This window comes from Triturus cristatus, chromosome 8 (assembly GCF_964204655.1).
Source record: "Triturus cristatus chromosome 8, aTriCri1.1, whole genome shotgun sequence".
Taxonomy (NCBI): domain Eukaryota; kingdom Metazoa; phylum Chordata; class Amphibia; order Caudata; family Salamandridae; genus Triturus; species Triturus cristatus.
Window position 1 is genome coordinate 1418486321 of NC_140591.1, and position 24284 is coordinate 1418510604.

The window sequence follows — 24284 nt, forward strand, 5'->3', positions numbered from 1 at the left end:
TGCCCCGTTTTGACCTGATTTTATTTATTAAAATGTACTCTATTTTTCTAAATTGGTTTGGGATTTTTCTTGTGTTGTGTTTTCACTTTATTCCTGTTTGTCTGCGGCATAAATACATTACAGATTGCCTCTGCACTAAGCCTGACTGCTTTTGTGCCAAGCTACCAGACCGTTATGCACCGGTTGTTTTAGTGACTTTAGTGGTTCACCCTGACAAGGATTGTGGTTGTTGGGTCTTCACCCCCTCAATCAAAAATCCAATTTCTTACATAGCCTCTCCCCAATTTGTATCCTAACTGTGACTTCTTCACACCTGACCTATGAAGGTAGACTCCTGGCCTATCAACTATTTCTACTGGTATTCTATGGCAAATGTCTGGCGTACGATGGTTGCACCTGTGAACCTCCATGGCTGTCCTGTGCCATATAATGCTTTCTCCCCTCGTATATCACTCTACACTTTGTTTATTTGTTTGATTTAATTGTTTATTTTTTATCTTTTTAAAGGGGTGGATCATGCACACAGGCACAAACAAAAGGAGTATGATCCCTTTAAACCAAGGGGACAGGGTCTTAATTGACACTGAAACAAAGGGACTCCCTTCAGTTGTTGATTTTGGGCAGTGCGTACTGTGCAAAAACATAACAAAAACGTCACAAAAATGTACATTTCATTTATTAAATACCAAAAATAAAATACATATTTATTATTCAATGATAACAAAGTCTTATATTAAAACCCATAAATGGTAAGACAAAACATAAAACACAATCTAGACCAAATTCATTGCTCTAGTCTTCTATCAGATCATTATAAAAAAAGAGCTGGACATTTCGTTAGCCATGGTTTCTAGCCTTTAAGAACTGTCCCTACAGGGCTGCTGGGCGGGAGGTCTACTGAGGGTTTAACGCCACTAAGGCAAACAACCTCTGAGAGTCAATGCACCTGTGGGGGCCGGTTTCTGGGCTATGGATAATGTTCCTGGTGCTAAAGCATATGCCTGTATTCATGCCAATGACTAGTCACCTGCTGCCGGCCCATGTGGTTGTAGGCGAACAAGCTGTGTATGGATTTTTGCACGACCGTTAAAATCAATAAAAGTTGGTTCAACAAAAAAGAGCTGGTGAAATAGATCTCAATCACATCAAGGTTATAAGATCACTTAATTCATCGACACATTTCGGTGGTATCTTTATAAATCAAACCTCTTTTTTCGGGCCAACACAATACATTTTTTTAATTATCTTCCCAACTACACAAATACACTTGTAGCGTGTACCATCACAACAGACTTTTTTTTTTTAATTGTAAAAGTGCCTAAAAACAAAGACATATACAAAATGATTAATATTACTCAAAGTGCACTAAACTATCTATATTGAATTATTTATGAATCTTTAAGGACTAACATGGAATCATCAATGGTTCATTTACAATTAGAACAGAAAACAAGATTTTATAAATATGACATGCCCCTGTACAAAGATATCGGGGTAAAATATCCGCAGGCACACCAAAATAGTGTATTGCCCAGTTGGGATCACAAGATATCTCTTTATCACTAAATGGGGGGCAGTCCTTTCTTTTAGTGTGATGCAGAAAGGCACCAATCATTGCCCTAGTACAGTAACAACAAGAAACAGACAGACAGGAGAAAAGAAAAGGAACGGGACAGAATTGAGGTTAATAGAAGGTACCGTGTGTATTTCGATGTTTGCCACAGTTCAGTGGTGGGGGTGTTCCAAAGTTCACAGTCTGGTACTCCTCCACTGCGTCCTTTCGTAAAATGAGGGATAACAAGGAACAGTCAGTGGTGAGAGAGAGCCAGATTAAAGGATCTGGTAAGTCTGTGAATGTACTTGCACCATCAGAAGCTGGGAGAGTAGTTTGGGTTCTTTCTTGTAGAAGCACAGTGAGCCAGGCACAACGCCTTGAAGTGAACACGTTGCTTGACCAGAAGCCGGTGTAATGTTCATCAGACGGCGTAAGCACGATGACATTTGTACGGACCTGTTACAAGCCCAGCAGCTTTGTATCATCTGTGGGTAGTTACTCTGGGCCTCAGCGAGTCCAAGGTAGACTGCTTTGGTATTGTCTAAGTGTGAGATGACTCCAAGTGCTATCTGCTGCAGCATGCAATTCAGATGAGAGAAAGGGCGTCCTATTTTTCAGAGCCCAGGGGAGGTCAATAGCTTATGAATTTGGAAGTGACAGAAAACATCCTTGTCAAACCAGACTACAACATTTTTTAGCTTTTGTTTTGGGATGGGTAACCCCTCCCCCATGGATGTGGACAAATGGCTGTCCGACCAAAATCCAAGATCTTTACTGATGATAAGTATGTCACTCTTACGATGTCACTGTTTTGACGCCGGCCTTGGTGAAAGGATAATTTTACTTCGGACTTTGCTTCATTCTGGGTGGACTCGGAGTTGGGGTGGCCATTCGACAAATGCTTCCTGGCATACTGCTGGGAGATATTCTTCTTGCCTTGTTTTGGATGTTGTGGGCCCACTCCTTCTTGATCATCCAGTTTCCCACCCATCCTTCAGCTGACATTTCCAGTTCCCTGAGATTAGCAATCTGTGAACCAGCCAGCTGCTGCCACCGTTCAACAAGTACCATGTGCTACTGTAGGCCTATTCAGAAAATGCGTCTGCCATTGTTTTGATTGTTACTAGATTAGCACTGGCACATCCAATGATATTAGCTCAACAGGGGTTATATATTAATATTAATTTATGGGAAGGTGTTGGGATGGTGCTAGATAATGCTTTATTACATCTGGCAATCTGGTTTGGTCAATTTATGTATATGACTCAATTATGTTATGCTGACATTGCGATTTGCGCTGTGTCTTCTGTTATATAAAGAAGGGTGCAATCGGGAGGTGAGCCCAGTCTGGTCTGCCCCGATTTTAGGGAGCAGACACCCGCTAGTCTGTCTCTTGATTGGATTATAGAAAGTTTTTACGCTGAGACTAGACTTTATGTCATTCTCTTTGCTGCCTTTGATTGAGTCTTGTGCTAATTCCCTACATTGATTTACACTGCATTTTGACTAACTTTATATTTTTGCCATACAGGGGATGTAAATAATATAACACTTGAACTCCATGTACATCTTATGTAAGACCAAGCACGCAATACCTACTTATGGGCAAAAGGAGAACACCATTTATTTGAGATGAAACAGATTTGAAACCTATTAGACAACCTTCTGAGTAGTATAGATGAGAAGGCCACATCTCTCCCTAGAACCTCAGCTTTGTCACCCACCTGTTTCCTCACAGCCTGGTGAGGGGCTCACTAGCCACCTTCTACCATGAATAATGGTACACTTAGGGTACAGCCCCAAGTTTCTCAATGTGTGGGCTCTCCTGGGAATTAACCTGAAATACATATAGCACCTTTAGTAGGCCCACATGTTCTAAATCCACAAAGTTAAACCACCAGCAGCTCTTGTGAGAGAGTTGGCTGGCACAGCTGTCACCACATTGCACAGACTTTCTTCCCTAAAGTTACAGTAGATATTTCTTCATATGTAATTTGGTTTAAAATTATGTTGAACCACTTCCTGTGATGTCATCATCAGGATTAATGGGCATGTGATGTTATATATCCAATATGCTTATGACTTTAATAAATGATGACCGCTTTGCTTATCTAGCAGGGTCTAAATGTTATAAGGTATTGAACTAATATCCAATAAAGACGGGAGGGAAACCTTAGAGTGACACAGCAACTAAAAGGGGCTTTGGGGGGAAATCCAAGTTAGTAAATTGCCCTTACAAAGCTTAATCACTGTTAGACTGGCCTGTTTGGCACTGTCAGATGAGCCGCATTGAAAGTGCCAATGTGTAGTTCAGTTTTTTAGGTCGAGCCTGGGCAGGGTATGCGCTGCTCTGCGAGGCATAAGGATTCAGGTATGGACTTGAAGCTCTGCCCATCTTTTCAATTGGCTCCTGTTACTGCCCTTTCTAAATCATTGCTTTTGATTTATGAACAGGCTTAGTAGTCCCTCCTTGGTACTGCCTTGTGTGCATTTATAACCTCCCATAAGGACTGGACTTTTTACTTCTGTTATTACACAGTTTGCTTTATCTTGTCTGTAAGCACTATTTTCTTTAATGATTTCCCGTGTTCCACCCACGACGTGCTTTCCTACAATGCAGCACACCGCACGCTTTTATATTTTTATTAGTAATGGCGGCCAGATCACTTTAACGATAGCGGCCGCACTTCTCTATTTAATTTGCCAGCGCGGTCTGCTTTAACTATTGCGGCCACGCATCTTTATTTATTCAGTTTGCCAGCACAATCCGCTTTAACTATAACCTCCCCCCTGATCTTCTTGTTCTCTGGGTTCTGTACACTACAGCGCCATGAAACCGCCAGGTGAACGTGCGCTCTATAAATGCTTTAAACTCAAACTCAACTCAACCGCGCCTCTTAATTTATTTTATCAGAGCAGTCGACTTTAACTTTAGCGGCAACGCTATCAAACCTTTGTTTGATCTTTTAGTTTTGGGTGAAAACGCCCCATACGCAGCTTTCACTTTCATAGTAGCCGCACCTCTTTCTTTAGACGTTCTTGCCATATTCAGGTTACAGCGAGACACATCTAAAGAAAGGTGCATTGCTGCAATTAAAGTGAATGCAAAAAGAACAATTGATGGGAAGAATGCTGCACAATGTCAAACATTCACCCCAGTACAGAGAACTGAGCCTAAGTCCATTGTTTATTTGCTCCCCATGCTATTCCAGTTCAGACCCAGCCATATGCAAATCAGTCTTGACATTGGTCCCCATGGGAACAGTTCAGCCAGGTCTTCCCTTGACTTGAAACAAGCATCCTGGGACCGGTTTCGGGGCATCACCCCTCATCAGCCAAGCTAGCTTGACTCCAGTGGCATGGAGAGCATGGGACCCACGTCTGGGCATACCCGTCCCACTCGGGGTGACAAATGCACAAAGAACAATTGATGGACAGAATGAAGAACAATGTCAAACGTTCACCCCAGTACAGAGATCTGGGCCTAAATCCATCGTTTTTTGCTCCCCATGCCATTCCATTTCAGACCCAGCCATATGCAAATCAGTCTTGACCCTGTTCCCCCTGACAACAGTCCAGCCCGAACTGCCAGGCCAGGTCCTCCCTGGACTGGAAACAAATGTCCTGGGACCGGTTTCGGGGCATCACCCCTCATCAGCCAGGCTAGCTTGACTCCAGTGAAATGAAGAGCACGAGATCTACATCTGGACACACGCGTCCCACTTAGGTGATAAATGCAAAGAGAACAATTGATGGATAGAATGCTGCACAATGTCACAAATTCACCCCAGTACCGAGCTATGGGCCTAAATCTATCGTTTTCTTGCTCTCCATGCCATAAGGAACAGTGTCAAGACTGATCAGCATATGGCTGGGACTGAACTGGGGTGGCACAGTGAGCTAAAGAGCGTTGATTGGAAAAAAAACAATGTTTTTTGTTGTTGTAAAAGCGCCCCATGCCGTGCTTTGTCTTTAATGGTGGACATATCCCTTTCTTTAGACGCGGCTCGCTGTAACCTGAATACGGCGAGCAGTGTCTAAAGAAAGGGGTGCGGCCACCATTAAAGTGGTCTCGCATTTGCGAGAGTTTGCTATATTGGCATTATAAAAGACAATGTCTTTTATATATGTGTGTTGGTTCTAAAAACACATAAATAGAAGGCATTGTCATTTACAATGCAAATAGCTTAACCTCTCGCAAATGCGAGACCTATTGCATTGAAAATGCTTGTTTTGCCCTGTGGCCGTGACAGATGCAACTTCCCACACACTGGCCCTTTCATGCGTGCTCAACTGGCGATATCAGCCCGACAGAGGCCCGTCAGGCCAGTCCAACACAACTTAATGTTCATCCAATTTTCCCACTTAAATCATGGGCACATGCTTGTTTTTTTCTGCAGTTTAAGAGAATGTACCCATCGTGAAGTACAACTGTTTAGATAAAAGAATGGATATTGTACTCACAAAAAAACTTGGCTATTAGCTATGGTTTGTGAAAGTTGTTCTTCAACCAGAGGTATTAGTCAGTGTTCACAGCATGTTGCTGGGAAGAAGAAAGAGGAGTCACACATTGTTTCAATTCTCTGCCCCCTGGGGACTCGAAGAGGTTGCTATTCGAGTTGCTAATTGTAGAAATAGTTCTCTGGACATTTTCTCATTTATTCCACCTAAGCTCGTCAGCATATGTAAAGTATATCTTAGCTATTTCCAGATCTGGAAGGGTTTATTTTCAGTTATATAACTCTGCTTCCTTGTTCATTTGGTACTTAGCAACACAAATATTTGATTTGCCCATGGGTTCACCTTGCTTTCTTTCTTTACCTAGTGATTATCTGTGAGATGTTATGCATGTTAGCTCATGTCGATGCTGTCATGCTGGAAAGACTGCACATTCCAAAATCATCAACATTTGCAAGAGAAGGAAAGCAATGCAGGTCCATGGTGTGAGTAAAATTGTATTTCCAAGTACTGATGCTGTAATAATGACACAATGCTGCGAATCAAAGGAAATTAAATCTCTAAGTCGCATTATATGGCAAAAGCCTAACTGTACTCCATAAGCCATGATAGAAATGTGGGTATATTTATTTATTTTTAAATCTTTTTATTGCAAATAAAACAAAAACATAATACAGTGTAGCATCAAGATACAACCAATTGAGATCAATTCCCCCACTATTTCCAGCGACCCCCCTTCCCATTACCCACAACACAAAACAGTTTATTGGGCAGTAGCAGTGTCCGGGTGCTCGGGGCATTAAACATCAGTTCCAACAGGGGCACACAATCCACCCTGATAATCGTTCCATTTCCCCCATATTTTATTCCATTTACCAGGACACCCCCAGCTCTCATATACCGCCCTCTCTACAAGCATGCACCAGTCCGAATATAGCACATTACTACGCATGCTATTACCACGCAGTAGGTTACAACGTGGTTGTTACAACAAACGCGTTGTTACCACGCGTGGCTTTACATCGCAAATTGTTTCCATGACTTGTGCTAGGTGGCGCACTGGATTTAGGAATAGTATAAATTACTATTCCTACTCCTGTTCGGGCAACAGCAGGGAATGTGTTGGATTTCAAATCCAACACATTCCCTGGTGTTGCACGCCACCTAGCGCATGTCATAGAAACGACTTGCGATGTAAAGCCACGCGTGGTAACAACGCGGTCGTTGTCACCACCGCGTTGTTACTTACCTGCAGGGTAAAAGCAGCATTGTAAACGCTGTTTCCCACCAGTCCATATCCAGCTGCCAGTCATTCAGTTGCGGCGATTGTTCAACTCTCCAGACCCGAGCAGACCCTTAGCTATCATTAAGCCCAAGGTCATCCACATTTGGTCCATGTGGGTGAGGCCAGTTTAATCCCATAGGTTTAACAGACATCACTTCGGGGAGATCCAACAGCCGTCCCCCAAACATCATTCAGACAGGCCACCACATTCCCAGTACTCCTGTCTGTCCAGGCAGCTGCATATCATGTGGTAGAAAGTTCCTGTTTGACCACATTTCCTAAAACACAGTGTAATATGAAATGGCTGCATTATTCAGTAAAGCTACTGCAAACCATGCTGGAGTATATATCTAAATCGGGTCTGAAACAGACATATCATGGACCAAAATATTGTGTCAAGAATATCGAGGACACAAATATTGTGAAGATAAGTTTCTATAGGTAAGCAACGTTTTACTATTTATACCTCCACATATATGTACCTTGACTATATATTTATCATCAAGGTATGTAGATGTAGAGTTACAAATAGTAAATATACTAACCTATTTGCACTTACCTGCTCAATATTTTGGTCCTAGATATTTTTGACACGATATTCTGTCCACCCAATATTTCTGTTTCCGATATTCTGTCACTAATCCTCTAAATCATTCTCAGATTATTATTATTTTTTACAATAGTATGGCTCATATATAAATGTAAGATATCAAAAATTACTTCTTCAAACTGTATCAGCAATGTCAAAATGAGTACACAATAATTTGTTTTACAGATCGTTTGAAGTTTTTTCTCTCTTGAATAACAATTAGTAGAAACTTTCGACAGACTAAGAAGGTTAAAAGGCTGAATACATTTTGAACGTAGTGCTTATGTAGCAGCTTCTAACAGGTTCTAGGTGGTTCTAAAGGCTATACATTGCAGCAGCGGCTCCTCTGCTATGGCGGAGGAGCGTCGCTCCACCTGCCACCAGCCAAAAAATGAAAAATAAACCAATAATAAACCCTAGTTTATTTTTGTTTTATTTTTGCTCTCAGAGCCGAGGCTTGGGGGCGGTGGTGGATAACAGGCTGGTGGAGGAGTGGTTGCACTGCTATTCAGTGTAGATGACGATCTGGCCAACCATCTCAGAACGGCCAAAACGTCATGCGCACTGAAGCTCTCTCCAATTCGAGCTGCATTGCCGGCTTGGAGAGAGCAGGCACATGCTCCAGTCTAAATGGGAGCGCAAATCATCAGCGTTTAAGCCAATCCTGATGCTGCTTTCAGCAGCATGACAGCAGCGTCAGGATTGGCCGCAATGGGCTCTGGGAGCCAGTGCCTGCAGTAGAGAGGAGCACGATGTGGCAGATAAGTGTTTTTTTAAAATGTATCTCACCATCCATCTGTTCATCCCTCCCCAACGCCCCACCCAGCCCTACAGATACATTCTCGACAAATCCAGTGCAGACTGGGAATTCAGATCAAGAAGGATTAAAGGCTGAGCTTCCCTGACTAGCACTTGAGTCCTTGAGCTCCAAGTTGCGCACATAGTTGTGGTTTAGATATAGCTATATATTCATATAGTTATATATGACACTTTCATGCCAAAAAGCACTTTTGATAACATGACATCATGAACCCCAAAAAATAAAAAAATGCAACAAATATTTCCTGGTATAAATCATGTCAAAAGCACAGAGAAATCCTCACATGGCCTAACCCAGAAACACAGAAGTTCTCTCTAACCATAGTGCATACAACACATTTACAGTCCATTCAAAAAGGTTTATCTAAATGTAGATATAAAATGCTGACTCTCAAAAAATGAGATGAGAAGAACACGTAAGGCATAAGCCTTCACAATAACCATTGTAGTGCAACTGTAGCTATGATCGAACTCTCTCTTCTACTGAACCCAACTGTCAAGCGTAGTGTGCAAGTGCGTTTTGGTGTCATTAAGTACAGCACTCAAATGCATTCTTACAAACTATGCTTATAATTACCAAAGAAAAGTAGAATCACATTGTGCATGTGACTCCACATCCACTGTGCCTAGACATTTGGGTCAGCGAATACAGCAATACATATATTTTCTGCACAATTACGCTAACAGTAACTGTTATTTGTGGACAGTCTGCACAGATGTGTGTTACTTGATGAATATGAGTAGATGTATAATGCATATGTTTGCTTATCCTTCATTGAATATGAGCACATATTGTAGATAGTTTCTGTAAACCTAAGGTGTAAACACCAATGACTAAAGCATGGTGAGATTGACGCTCCACATAATGCGTCATATAATAGACCGAACGTCACTGCACAATCAACATCTATATTGTCTTTAGGCCTGGGCGGTAAATTCCATTCCGCTCGCGGAATTTGGGTAATTTTGGGTTTCACGGAGAACGCGGAGTTGCCAAAAATTCCGCTATCCGCGGCTTCGCGGAATTTTGTGCTTGTTCACGCTTTCAAAATGCGTGTTCGTGAGATATTTCTCCTCGAGCACGCAAACAGCGTTCGTAAACAGGAAAAAAGCATCACGAACGGGCGGAACAAGCAATTCCGCGTGTTCACGGAACTTTTGCGTGCCGTCGGAGAGTTTTTTACCGTTTCGCAGAGCTTTGCGTAGCGTGACTATGCAAATTCCGCCCTCCCCCAATTGTCTTGCGTGGAAAATAGGCATCCATTCCAAACTATTATGACACTCCGGTCGTTATTCAAAGATTTGGAGAGTGGCTCATGCATCAAAAAGTAGTCGGTGTCCCATCTGCTGTCATAAGAGTCCCATTAACAGGAGGGCACTCAATACAGTGGATGGGACATCTGCCTTGTTTTGGCACATATCACTCATCCAATAAAATCTGCATGAGGCCCGATATCTATGGAAATCATCCTTGTGAAGCATGAATATAACACAGCCCATCACATGGCATTTCCAAAACAATACCCTCTTATTAGACTTTGGACCTTATTTCGGCCCAATTTATGAGTCTGGCCATCTGAGGACCGCCAGACTTGTGGGGGCGGCTGTCCAGCCTCCGCCGCACAGGTGGTCAGACCACCCAATTAGAACTTTGGTGGTCAGACCAGCATTGCACCGCCACACCACTGCCAAGGAACCTCCATTCCCTGGCGGTGGCATGGAGGTCAGAGGCTAAGTAACATGCTGGTGGTGCAGCTGCGGCACTGCCATGCATATTACGAGTTTCAGGACCACCAGCGATGCCATGAAGCCCTTCCTCCATGAAAAGGCTGGCGGTCCTGAATCAAAGGGAGCCCTACTGCCCATGTGTATAAGGATGCATGTTGTGCCCCCCTGTGTGCATGCACCCCAGTTCCTGCACATCATGGACTTTACAGTCCATGCCGTGCAGGATCTGTTTAAGGCGTCTCCATTGCGGTGCCCATTTTCAGAGGCACCACCGTGGGACCACCAGAAAAAGCCCGCCACACACGAGGAAACTCCTAATCTAGCAGGCTGTGTGACCACGGGTTTGGCTGTGTGGGAGTGGGCCCCCGGCATTGCACCGCCAAACTCGTAATCAGGTCCCTAGAGTAGATGTCACACCCATTTTATAAATAGTATATGTCAATGGCATACTAAGTATGACACAGGGGACATTTCCAATTTTAGTGGATGTACTGGGTCCACCTAACTCAAAATAAGGGCCAAAAGCATGAGTAATAGGTTGCCAAGGCAGACAAGTACATTTAGGCACTGTATAGCTGTTACCTTCCTATCGAGCATGCCCATGACATCAGTTGAACATGTGAAAGTCTGAATGATCACATCTATACCTAGCCCATAAATATTGTGTTTGTGTTAATATTGGGTTACACTTACCCCTTTGCTGCTCTTCCTTGGCGTTCAGTTCCTCCTACAACTGTGGATGGCCACTGCCAAGATCTACAGCATCAGCGGGGTCGGTGAACCTCTTCCACAGGTGTAAGCATGTGAGCCGCATACAGCGGTGGAGGTCCTCCCAGCATTTTCTGCAGCTAATGTGGTGACTGTATACCCCCTTTACTACAGACCTCTTTAGCAATGGCTCTCCAGATCGTTCTTTTGGTGTGAAGGCAAACAAAACAGCTAGAAAAAAGTCACGTGTGTAGTAAAAATTTGATGAGTCACAATTTGCATTCCACATGATGAAGAAATAACCCATGCTATGAAATCTACCCCCAAACTCACTATTATCCTTGTAATTAAAATGCACAAGGCCTAATGTGCTCTCCATCATACAGGGCTACATAGCGTATAGCCTCAAGAAGCCTGGAGTCAAAACACCCATCACATTAGGACCGGCTGGTGTATAACATTATGAAGTGGACTATCTGATCACATCACTGCAATAGTCAAATGGTTATTATTTTGGCTGTTCATGCTCATCAACCGAATATTTTCTCGTAGAACATAGGGTGTGGTGTAGGAATTAATTTAGAGTTTTGTAGCTTTCAGCGGCGGTTCCTCCGCAATGGCAGAGGAGCATCACCACACGGGCTCAGAGCCAGCAGCTGAAAAATATTTTATTATCGTTTTATTTTTCAACTGCTGGCCAGCCAGCGTGTGTAAGGCAGGGCGGGGCTGGGGTCACAGGGAGGAGTGGTTAGTTCACTTCTAAGTGCGCATGTCTGTTTGACCGGCGTCTTAGACCGACCAAAGAGAAATGCGCAGTTAGGTTTCTCTAACCCGGCTGTAGAATACTGCACACATTCCCTGTGCCTGAGCGGAGTGCCAAACCAGCCCGGCGCTGCTCTCATAGTATGAGAGCAACATCTGGATTGGTTGGGGAGTCTGTCCCAGGGACTGTCCGGAGCAGCAGGAGAACAGAGGAGCATCAAAGCACAAGTCAGCCGCAGGATCAGAAAAGATTTTTTTTTTTTCAATTCAACTTCCCCTGCTGCCTCTGCTGCCCTACCACGCCCTACCACTGCATATTGGCAGCAGCTGTGACTGGTAGCTTTGTATATTAAAAATGGTGGATGTCATGTTCACTATGTTTTAAATGGTGGATTTGGAGTGCTGTTGATCCAAATACACTCTTAATATGGAGGATGCGACGTCTGGAAATGTTATGGTTGTTCTACCAATCTGCAAAAGCCTATTTAAACCGCTTAGATTTGAGCAGATGTAGGAGATGACTAATCAATGATCCCAATGTCCATCTACCCTATTTTGAGTATATATATATATATATATATTCACTTAAAAAACCATAGGTTTCACACATGTTATAGTTAGCTGGACATTTCACTCGTAAAAAAACAATGAAATTCCCCCGTTATAGTTACTGCAGGCAACTATAACTCACGAGACCGCAATCCTCTGCTGATGACGTCAGATATTACATCACTGTATTTAGACACTTATTTACCCATGTCTTCTTCCATTAATCTTTAGCTATACATATATTACAAATATTTATTTTTCAGAAAGACACATATGTCATCAGTGATGTAATATCTGACGTCATCAGCAGAGGATTGCGGTCGCGTGAGTTATAGTTGCCTGCAGTAACTATAACGGGGGAATTTCATTGGTTTTTTACGAGTGAAATGTCCAGCTAACTATAACATGTGTGAAACCTATGGTTTTTTAAGTGAATTTGCAAGGTTTTTTAAATGCTAATTCGTAACTATAACGTGTGTGAAACCTATGGTTTTTTCAGTGAATTTGTATGGTTTTTTAAACGCTAAGTTATGTTTTTTTTTTGTTTTTTTTTTCAGGTTTTTCAAACAAAACAATTTTTTTTTTTCTTAAATCGCGAGGTGTTATAGTTAGGTGGATATTTCACTCGCAGAAAACCAATGAAATTCCCCCGTTCCCTCCACTTACTTATGAGGCCTTCACTAAATTAGCCAGAGGGATCGTCTCTGGCTCTCCTTTGGATCCGGTGCCTCCCAAAATTTGGAAGGAATTTGAGGATGAACTATTCCCCCCTCTTCACCAAGTCTGTAACCAATCTCTGGTGACTGGTACTGTTCCAGTTCTGTGGAAAAGGGCGTTAGTCTCTCCTTTGTTAAAGAAGCCCTCCTTAGACCCTGACTGTTCTAAGAATTATTGACCCATCTCCCTGCTGCCTTTCCCCGCCAAGATAGTTGAGCGTTTGGTTAGTAACACTCTCTCCAACTATCTCGAACGCCATCTATTATTGGATGGGGATCAATTCGGTTTTCGGCCTGCTCATGGGCTCTTATCACCGCTATGGACGAGCTTCAAAGGCGGGCAGACAGAAGACAGGCAGCGTTCCTGATCCTGCTCGACATGTCTGCCGCCTTTGACACAGTGAACCATAGGATCCTAATGCGGCGGCTGTGGGAGGCGGGAGTGAGAGATTCCGCACTGCATTGGCTCAATTCTTTTTTGCAGGATAGGCAGCAGGCAGTATCCATGCCACCTTTCCAGTCAGCTTTTTCCCCGGTATTACATGGAGTCCCTCAGGGCTCGGCAATCAGCCCAATTCTTTTTAACATATACCTTAGACCGTTGATCTCTCTCATCAAAAGCTTCGGCATCAAGATTGTGAACTATGCCGACAACACGCAGATGATTTTCTCCCTGGAAGGCGAGGACTCGACTTCCGTGGAGGCTTTACATAATTGTCTGCGTGAAACGTCTAGTTGGCTGAAGGATAACTCCCTTCAGTTTAACGCAGGAAAGACGGAGGTGCTTTTCAGTGCGGGTACTAGGATTCCACAACCTTTTCCAACTAATTTTTGGCCTCCGGAAACAAGGTCCAACGTACGGCCGGTGGAATCTGTGCGCAACCTTGGGGTCATGTTGGATCAGAGGCTCACAATGGAGACGCATGTTCAAAAAACGTCTGCCTGCTGTTTTGCCATCCTTCGCTCCCTAAGGAAAGTTTTGCCCCTCTTACCTACCTTTGCCCGCACCCAAGTGGTTAGATGTACCATTCTCAGCAGGTTGGATTACTGTAATGCCCTCCTGCTCGGGTCCCCTGAGTTCTTGCTGGACAGGCTCCAGAGGGTCCAATCAGCTGCAGCTAAACTGGCTTTGGGGTGGCCGCGAAGTTCTCATGGAGCGTCCGCATTGGCAAAACTGCATTGGCTTCCTATAAGGCAGAGAATTCATTTTAAGGCCCTCTGTATAGTTTTTAGGGCTCTTCATGGAGCTGGTCCAGCTCCCCTGCAATCTAAATTTGCCTGGTATATCCCCTCTAGACAGCTTCGATCCTCTGTTGCTAAACTGGTAGTTGTTCCTAGATTCAGGAAGGTCAGAGCCGGGGGCAGATCCTTCGAAGTGACTGCCGCCAGACTGTGGAATACTCTCCCTATCGAGATTAGACACACCAGCGAACTCCTCCCGTTCAGAAGGAAGATTAAAACCTGGCTTTTCCCCTGCTAACCCGCTTTCACTATAGTCTCTTTTTCTTTCAGCGCCAGGATACCTGCAATGGTGACAGCCGCGCTTTACAAATGTCTAAAATAAATAACTCGCGCGCCCGCAATCCACTGCTGATGACGTCACATATTACATCACTCATGACATGGTCAGTGGCATCACTCATGACATCACTGATGACATCAACCTTGCGGCCGCGCAAGTTATAGTTATCTGAACTAACTTTAACAGGGGATTTTCATTGGTTTTTTGCGACATGTGGTTTTTTAAATGCTAATTCCTAACTATAACGTGTGTGAAACCTATGTTTTTTTCAGTGAATTTGTACGGTTTTTTAAATGCTAAGTTATGTATGTATTATTATATATTTTATATATTTATTTTACAATAAACTACGTATTAAAATTTTTTTTTAATTTCTTTTTTGTTTGGGGGGTTTTTCACCGTGCGCGCACGGTACGCGCACCCCCGCGATTTCTCAAAAAAAAATTAAAATGTTTTTTTCTGCCTTCGGGGTCCTTCAGGGACCCCCTGACAAAGGCTAGGGGGTCAGGAACTCTCTAACCTGCCCCCTTTTCATGTTCGCCACCTTCCTTTTTTACTCTCGAAAACAAACAAAATGGCGGCCGACACTTCCTGATTTTGACCGATTCGAACGTGACTAACATGTAACCACCAATCAGAATTACGCTCGCGCACGTTAGGGTGCGCGCACGGTGCGCGCCTATAAATATATATGTACTTTTAACTGACATTTTCTCAGGAACTACTGAACAGATTGACTCCAGATATTCAAAAGGCACATCCCTGACCTGAGGACTACCTCTCTGCCAAATTTCAAGTAATTCTGTTCAGCCGTTCGGGCTGTACCTTGGACTAAAGGTCCCTATGGAAAATTGCATGGGGAAAACGCGTTTTGGGACCCCCCATTTTTCTCAGCCCCCGCTTGACGAATCCCCCCGAGACTTTCAGTGTACGAGCGGAGCAGAGCGCCCGACCTATTTTGAAAATTTCACGAGGATTCGTCAACCGGCGCCAAAGTTATTCCAAATAGAATTTTCAGATTTCCTATGGAAACTCGGTCCTAACTATAACTATCTACTGGCGACCGCCAGTAGATAATATATATATATATATATATATATATATATATATATATATATATATATCCAAGGTATGTAAAGGTACATAAATATGCTCTCAGGAAGGAAAGGCAGACACGATCGTCCCAATAACCAGTTTAATTCACACGACGCGTTTCGGCAGAAGCCTTGTTCGCGTGTGACGTGCTGTCAAAATTACACACTGATAAAGTTTAACACGATCCAAAGTAAACAAAATAAACATAGGACAATCACGTAGGGTGAAATACATGGTGGCCATCTTGGAATGGGTAAAATACCCTTCCATGCAGTAGGAAACGAAGCCAACCCCTGGCCAAAATTAAGATCAGTTTTGCAAGATCAAAATCAAATGTACATAGCCTGGGGAAGGAAAACGTAATATGCATTCACGTATGGAGACACATTGAAATTGAGAGCAATGTCTTCAAATAACCAAGCTCAGGTACATGTTAATTACTAGACAGTCTAGCATAATGTGTGTCACGAATATAGTACAGTTCCGCATAATAACAGAAAAAGAGGACAAGAGAGTGTCAACCAAATAGGTGAGAGTACTGCATCTAACCTAACTGCAGTAATAACAGCATAGACATAGATACTACGTGGAAGTAGTGTAATCATTGGCTAGGTGCCTGTGTGGGTGGCTGAGCGAAAGTAAACACATAGTGTGTATAAGTAAACCGGGAACAGTCCATGCTGTGAGGATAACGCCCGAAAGTAATACAAGCACAAGGAAGAACATAATAATTCCAAAATTGTTCCGCATTACAGAACTACCTGGCCAACCTGGAACGTGTCAATATCAGTGGACGTGGTTGGTGACAGCATAAATAAAGATGTGGCAAACGTGTAGGTCATACCGGATGAAAAGGGTAGGTTGCCCGTGCAGGTGAATACGTGAAGTTGGGCCCCTTCCTTTTCTCCTGTAAAGAATAATAAAAGGTCATTAAAATACAAAGATATAAAAACAAATTACATATGTTGCACATCCTAACGAGGAGTGGAAGAAGCAAGAAGGTTATATAAATGTACTGACAAACCAAGTCAGATACTGAAAGTCCTAACAACCTGTAAGACAGAGAGATACATAAGGCACGATCATACATGTAGGTCTATACATCACTAGGGTTACGGCACTGTCCTTATCCTGGTATACTACAGAAAAACCCTATTATGAGCTTTCTTTGAGGTGAATGGATAACTCTTCATCCATGTTCAGCCCCCCAGGAGTCTTAGTATGAAAATCTATGATGTATCTAGATTCTCGTTGTCGTAAAGAGAGTACCCTGTCACCACCTCTAGGATTTCTGGGGACATGTTCAAGGATGGTGAAACTTACATTGGAAATATTGGAGAAATGCAATTCTTCAAAATGTCGTGCCACGGGATATTTGGGGTCATGATTAGTAATGGCTCTTAAGTGTTCTAAGATCCTCTTTTTTGCTGGACAGGTGGTGCTCCCAATGTACCATAATTTGCAGGGACACTCAATGGCGTAAATCACAAAGCTGGTACTGCATGTAAGGAATTGTGTGATTCTTTTCGTTATGCCATTGTAAGATAGGATGCTCTTGAACTTACTATATTTACACGCCTTACAGTGACCACATGGATAAAATCCAATTAGACCATGACTAGTGGTGGTGGGAGATTGTGTGATATCATTCCTAACCACCAGATCGCGGATATTCTTGTTGCGTCTGTAAGTGATGGTAGGTCTATTGGGAGTACTGCTACCCAGGACACTGTCGTTTTTCAAAATATCCCAGTTTTTGACAAGTATGTGTTTGATTTTTTGTGAGTCGGAATCAAATGTAAGGATCATCCTAGTGTTATCCGAATCTTTGTCAATGGGGGGGCTCTATGGAATCAGAAAGAGTGTTCTTTCTCTCAATCAATTCAGCCCGAGCTGTGGCCTTTTTAAGAACCCAATTAGGGTAACCCCTGTGTTTGAATCTTTCAATGATGTTATCCCTTTCTTCAGTATACGATTTGTCATTGTTACAATTTCTCTTGGCCCTGAGCAATTCCCCGTAGGGTATGCTCCATTTCAATGCTTCCGGGTGACTACTGAGAGCATGTAAAACACTGTTACCCGCAGTAGCTTTCCGAAAGAGGGAAGTGCAAATCTGACCCTGTTTGATTTCTAGGCAAACATCAAGGAAATCAGTCTGTTCCGCACTGATGTTACCCGTGAGTAAGATGTTATACTTGTTAATGTTGAGTTGCTTGATGAAATGCTCAGCCTCCCCTTTGGTACCATTCCAGATAATGAACAGGTCATCTATGTAGCGAAGCCACATGATGACCTGTTCGAAGTCTCTTCTGAGTGTGGTACTACACATGATCTCCTGTTCCCAAAAGCCCATAAACAGATTGGCAAAGCTCGGCGCAAAGCACGAACCCATGGCAGTGCCATTGATCTGCCTGTAGAGGGCGCCATTGAATGAAAAAATATTGTTGGTGAGACAAAAATGTATCATTTCCATTATCATCTTGCTGTGTTCGCGATATCTGAGCGGTCTCTGTTGTAAAAAGTGCTCACATGCCTCCATCCCCTGTTGGTTGTCTATGATGGTGTAGAGTGAGTGTACGTCAAGAACAATAAACAGAAAATTGGTGTTCCATTTTAACTTATCAATTTTACAAAGAAAATCTTTGGTATCTCTGAGATAACCGGGTAGCTCTGTAACATACTCCCTCAAAAAATGATCAACGTATTTAGATATATGTTCGCTGACACTGCCAATGGAGGAAACTCTGGGCCGCCCGGGTGGTCTGATGCTATCCTTGTGCAATTTGGGAAGTAGGTAGAGTAAGGGAAGTTTGCGATGATCATTTTTTAAGTAGCAAAATTCTTCCCACACTAACAATCCCTTATCTTTCCAGGTAACAAGTTTTTCCCATAAGTTGGTAATGCTCTGGTCATAGATGTCTTGAGTGATGGGTGTGTAGAATTTGGTGTCATTCAATTGCCGTAAGGCTTCCTTTATGTAATCATCGCTGTCTAAAATCACAATGTTACCCCCTTTGTCGGCAGGACGGATTACAATGTTGGTGTCATCACGTAGGTCTTTGAGTGCTTGTCTTTGACTAAAAGACAAATTGTTAGAGTTATCCCTAAAGTGATTCTTGTTTTTTCGTCTTAACTCCATGAGTGCCTGAGTGGTGCAATCATGGAAGGTGTCTATATTATCGTGAGGTAACATGGGTATAAAGGTAGATTTAACCCTAAGTTCTGTCCTAGCCGATGCATCTTGCTCTATTTCCATGTTCTCAAGAATTTGGGAAGTGGTGATATCTTCATTAGGGATCTCATTGGTGTTGTCCACTGAGGCTAAGATAATGAGAGTATCGACATCACTAATGGTGAGATTATCATTAGACCTGATAGTGTGTTGTTTGGCCGGAGTGTGATTAAGCCTTTTGAGTTTATGGAAGGCTTAATCACACTCCGGCCAAACAACACACTATCAGGTCTAATGATAATCTCACCATTAGTGATGTCGATACTCTCATTATCTTAGCCTCACTGGACAACACCAATGAGATCCCTAATGAAGATATCACCACTTCCCAAATTCTTGAGAACATGGAAATAGAGCAAGATGCATCGGCTAGGACAGAACTTAGGGTTAAATCTACCTTTATACCCATGTTACCTCACGATAATATAGACACCTTCCATGATTGCACCACTCAGGCACTCATGGAGTTAAGACGAAAAAACAAGAATCACTTTAGGGATAACTCTAACAATTTGTCTTTTAGTCAAAGACAAGCACTCAAAGACCTACGTGATGACACCAACATTGTAATCCGTCCTGCCGACAAAGGGGGTAACATTGTGATTTTAGACAGAGATGATTACATAAAGGAAGCCTTACGGCAATTGAATGACACCAAATTCTACACACCCATCACTCAAGACATTTATGACCAGAGCATTACCAACTTATGGGAAAAACTTGTTACCTGGAAAGATAAGGGATTGTTAGTGTGGGAAGAATTTTGCTACTTAAAAAATGATCATCCCAAACTTCCCATACTCTACCTACTTCCCAAATTGCACAAGGATAGCATCAGACCACCCGGGCGCCCCAGAGTTTCCTCCATTGGCAGTGTCAGCGAACATATATCTAAATACGTTGATCATTTTTTGAGGGAGTATGTTACAGAGCTACCCAGTTATCTCAGAGATACCAAAGATTTTCTTTGTAAAATTGATAAGTTAAAATGGAACACCAATTTTCTGTTTATTGTTCTTGACGTACACTCACTCTACACCATCATAGACAACCAACAGGGGATGGAGGCATGTGAGCACTTTTTACAACAGAGACCGCTCAGATATCGCGAACACAGCAAGATGATAATGGAAATGATACATTTTTGTCTCACCAACAATATTTTTTCATTCAATGGCGCCCTCTACAGGCAGATCAATGGCACTGCCATGGGTTTGTGCTTTGCGCCGAGCTTTGCCAATCTGTTTATGGGCTTTTGGGAACAGGAGATCATGTGTAGTACCACACTCAGGAGAGACTTCGAACAGGTCATCATGTGGCTTCGCTACATAGATGACCTGTTCATTATCTGGAATGGTACCAAAGGGGAGGCTGAGCATTTCATCAAGCAACTCAACATTAACAAGTATAACATCTTACTCACGGGTAACATCAGTGCGGAACAGACTGATTTCCTTGATGTTTGCCTAGAAATCAAACAGGGTCAGATTTGCACTTTCCTCTTTCGGAAAGCTACTGCGGGTAACAGTGTTTTACATGCTCTCAGTAGTCACCCGGAAGCATTGAAATGGAGCATACCCTACGGGGAATTGCTCAGGGCCAAGAGAAATTGTAACAATGACAAATCGTATACTGAAGAAAGGGATAACATCATTGAAAGATTCAAACACAGGGGTTACCCTAATTGGGTTCTTAAAAAGGCCACAGCTCGGGCTGAATTGATTGAGAGAAAGAACACTCTTTCTGATTCCATAGAGCCCCCCCATTGACAAAGATTCGGATAACACTAGGATGATCCTTACATTTAATTCCGACTCACAAAAAATCAAACACATACTTGTCAAAAACTGGGATATTTTGAAAAACGAAAGTGTCCTGGGTAGCACTACTCCCAATAGACCTACCATCACTTACAGACGCAACAAGAATATCCGCGATCTGGTGGTTAGGAATGATATCACACAATCTCCCACCACCACTAGTCATGGTCTAATTGGATTTTATCCATGTGGTCACTGTAAGGCGTGTAAATATAGTAAGTTCAAGAGCATCCTATCTTACAATGGCATAACGAAAAGAATCACACAATTCCTTACATGCAGTACCAGCTTTGTGATTTACGCCATTGAGTGTCCCTGCAAATTATGGTACATTGGGAGCACCACCTGTCCAGCAAAAAAGAGGATCTTAGAACACTTAAGAGCCATTACTAATCATGACCCCAAATATCCCGTGGCACGACATTTTGAAGAATTGCATTTCTCCAATATTTCCAATGTAAGTTTCACCATCCTTGAACATGTCCCCAGAAATCCTAGAGGTGGTGACAGGGTACTCTCTTTACGACAACGAGAATCTAGATACATCATAGATTTTCATACTAAGACTCCTGGGGGGCTGAACATGGATGAAGAGTTATCCATTCACCTCAAAGAAAGCTCATAATAGGGTTTTTCTGTAGTATACCAGGATAAGGACAGTGCCGTAACCCTAGTGATGTATAGACCCACATGTATGATCGTGACTTGCCTTATGTATCTCTCTGTCTTACAGGTTGTTAGGACTTTCAGTATCTGACTTGGTTTGTCAGTACATTTATATAACCTTCTTGCTTCTTCCACTCCTCGTTAGGATGTGCAACATATGTAATTTGTTTTTATATCTTAGTATTCTAATTACCTTTTATTATTCTTTACAGGAGAAAAGGAAGGGGCCCAACTTCACGTATTCACCTGCACGGGCAACCTACCCTTTTCATCCGGTATGACCTACACGTTTGCCACATCTTTATTTATGCTGTCACCAACCACGTCCACTGATATTGACACGTTCCAGGTTGGCCAGGTAGTTCTGTAATGCGGAACAATTTTGGAATTATTATGTTCTTCCTTGTGCTTGTATTACTTTCGGGCGTTATCCTCACAGCATGGACTGTTCCCGGTTTACTTATACACACTATGTGTTTACTTTCGCTCAGCCACCCACACAGGCACCTAGCCAATGATTACACTACTTCCACGTAGTATCTATGTCTATGCTGTTATTACTGCAGTTAGGTTAGATGCAGTACTCTCACCTATTTGGTTGACACTCTCTTGTCCTCTTTTTTTGTTATTATGCGGAACTGTACTATATTCGTGACACACATTATGCTAGACTGTCTAGTAATTAACATGTACCTGAGCTTTGTTATTTGAAGACATTGCTCTCAATTTCAATGTGTCTCCATACGTGAATGCATATTACGTTTTCCTTCCCCAGGCTATGTACATTTGATTTTCATCTTGCAAAACTGATCTTAATTTTGGCCAGGGGTTGGCTTCGTTTCCTACTGCATGGAAGGGTATTTTACCCATTCCAAGATGGCCACCATGTATTTCACCCTACGTGATTGTCCTATGTTTATTTTGTTTACTTTGGATCGTGTTAAACTTTATCAGTGTGTAATTTTGACAGCACGTCACACGTGAACAAGGCTTCTGCCGAAACGCGTCGTGTGAATTAAACTGGTTATTGGGACGATCGTGTCTGCCTTTCCTTCCTGAGAGCGTATTTATGTACCTTTACATACCTTGGATTGATTTTTCCGGTTTGCTCCACCGGAGCATACGCCACCCTTCGAGGGTCCCAGCGTTCCAGTAGGAGCTGTTTTGTGGAAGGATATATATATATATATATATTTTTTTTTTTTTTTCACCGAAAAGACCCACTGGATGATGTCATCAGTGATGTCATCAGTGATGTCATTTGAGGTGTCATCAGTGATGTCACTGACCATGTCATGAATGATGTAACATGTGACGTCATCAGCAGTGCATTGCGGGGGCGTGAGTTATAGTTAGCTGAACTAACTATAACGGCGGAATTTCTATGGTTTTGTACGAGTGAAATGTCCAACTAACTATAACGTTCCTGAAACCTATTGTTTTTTCAGTGAATTTCTATGGTTTTTTAAATGAAAATTTGTAAGTCTCATCTACCTCAATCCTATGTTTTTTTTATTATATATATATATATATATATATATATATACATATATATATATATATATATATACACATACACATATATTTAAAAAAATTGTGAATAATTTTTAGTTAGGAAAACTATATTCATTCTTTTTTTTTTGTTATATTATACAGAAGCCGCGCACCCTTTGTGCACCCTACACGATGGCTGCGCGCATTCCGGTTGCCATTTTGAAAAGTCACGCTGGGCTCGCGACTTCGGCGTAGTTTGTAAAGTATGATATATCTTTAAATGAATTATAAATAAAAGTTTTCCTTTAAGTGTTTGTTTAAATTTATTAATAAAAGTATTTTTAAAGTATTATTTTCAATATAATTTCGACTAAAGATTATTCGATTATTATTGAATTCGGAGATTAGGAGGGATGGCCATTTTGCTCGATCTGTTTTGCACGACTTTTTGGTCTAGTCAGGTGGACACCCTCCTCCGGGTGATGTACGGCTTGAGGATTCTGTTTAAAAGGTGAGGAATCAACAGGCAGAAGAATCCATCAGAAGAGCAAGTTACTTACCTTCGGTAACGCTTTTTCTGGTGGATACAGTATCTGCCTGTGGATTCCTCACTGTCCTACCCGCCACCCCGTTGTCCACCTGTTTCTACCAAAAAGATGCTTTTACTCTTTGGCATGAATGTTTTTAATATGTCTTAATCATGCTTATGTTTTAATAGTGAGAAATGCTTGATCTGTTGCTAATTCTTTATCCCTTTATTGGTTATGCACACTCGTTGACCTCTCATGGCACTGCTCCACACTTCGGGGACAACGCTTTCCATTAGCTGTGTTTTCTGATGACGTGTCGCGCCGGCCCCGTCCAACAGCAGAACCCCTTTAGATCCAAACAGACTTTTCCACTCTCACACCGGAAGTGAAACCAGGCCACGCGGACACTTTCACAATACAACAGCCGGGAATGCGTTTTTCGGTAAAGAAAACACATTCCTTCCTCCTAATTTATCAAATAAACGACTCACTGAAGAACAGGGGCCAGCTTCGATCGCTAAACAGCCGTTATAATTACTTTTTTACTTCGCGATACCATTACAACGCATGCATTACCACGCATGCGTTGTACATCGCAAAGTCATTACTACGCATTTTTTTAGAATTCATGGTAATTTACCACGCATGCCTTTACAACTACTTTTGTTGTAAAGGTATGTATGGTAAATGAACATGTGTTCTAAAAAAATGTAGACAATCCAAGTCGTTGTAAGGAAACAGAGGCTGTTCCGTTTC